The sequence below is a fragment of the Galeopterus variegatus genome, unplaced genomic scaffold, assembly GCF_000696425.1.
Source record: "Galeopterus variegatus unplaced genomic scaffold, G_variegatus-3.0.2 Scaffold1264, whole genome shotgun sequence".
Lineage (NCBI taxonomy): Eukaryota > Metazoa > Chordata > Mammalia > Dermoptera > Cynocephalidae > Galeopterus > Galeopterus variegatus.
In genome coordinates this window covers 152,361-153,512 of record NW_007727375.1, presented here as the reverse complement: position 1 = coordinate 153,512, position 1,152 = coordinate 152,361, and the positions used below count along the sequence as shown (strand labels likewise).

At 37.2% G+C, this 1,152-nt stretch overlaps 1 protein-coding gene across 9 annotated transcripts in view; it reads right to left on the bottom strand.

The window, feature by feature from the left end:
• RNF216 (ring finger protein 216) overlaps positions 1–1,152 on the bottom strand; it is a 180,260-nt gene that overhangs the window by 104,312 nt on the left and 74,796 nt on the right. The window lies entirely within an intron of this gene.

The window sequence follows — 1,152 nt, the reverse complement described above, 5'->3', positions numbered from 1 at the left end:
AGGGTTGTGATCCGTTGCCGGACACGGAAAAAAGACAAAAAAAAAAATAAAAAATAAAAAAAAAATAAAAGCCCCATTACTCAAAGAGCTTCTAAACAGCTCTTTAATATGAACAAAAAATGCCAGACCTCTGAGGAATGCTTTCGTACATGAAAGATAGACACCAAAGCAAACAAATGGAAAAAAACATCTTAAAAATAGCAATAGCTAAAATCTGTGAAGCATTTTACCATGTGTCAGACAATAAGTTCTTTAAGCTCATTATCTCATTTAATGTTCACAACAATCCCATGGTTATTTCCATCTTACAGAGGAAGAAACTAAGGCTTGAGGAATTTAATTTGCTCAAGGTCACATAGCCAGTAAGTGGGGGCCCAAGGCCCAATGCATTCTGATAAACTCCTGAGGTCATGCTTTCTGAAAACACAAAAACTCTATTTTGAAGTAATGTTATTTATAAAAAGTTGCAAAAATGGTACAGAGTTCCTGCATCTTCTTTACCCAGCTTCCCCTACTGTTAACATCTTATGTAACCACAGCATATTAATCAAAGCCAGGAAGTTAACATAGGTACAATATGGTTAACTAAACCACACCAGGTTTTCCACTAATGTCCTTTTTCTGGTCCAGGATCTAATGTGGCCATCTAGCTGTCACGTTTTCTTAGTGTCCTTCAACCTGTGACAGTTTTTCAGTATTTCTTAGTCTTTCACGACTTTGATACTTCTGAAGAGTACTAGTCAGTAATTTTGAAGAATGTTTCTCAATTTGGATTTGTCTCAAGATTAGACTGAAATCAGACATTTATGGCAAGTTCTCAGTGCACCACCAGGAGTGTATGATGTTAATGTGCCCTATGACTGGTCATATTAAAAAGGCCATGTTTTTAATCACTGTATTAGTTTCCTATTGCTGCTGGAACAAAATACCACAAACTCAGTGGTGTAAAACAGCACAAAACTACTTTCCACACTGTCTTATGCTGGGTCAAGAGAAACTGACTTTGGACAGAGAAATACGATCTTGTATAAAAGTTATTATAATATATGTATTTTAATCCAACTATGAAATCCTTTTAAGAATTTGTAAAAAGAGGGCCGAGCCCGTGGTGCACTCGGGAGAGTGCGGTGCTGGGAGCGCAGCAGCGCTCCC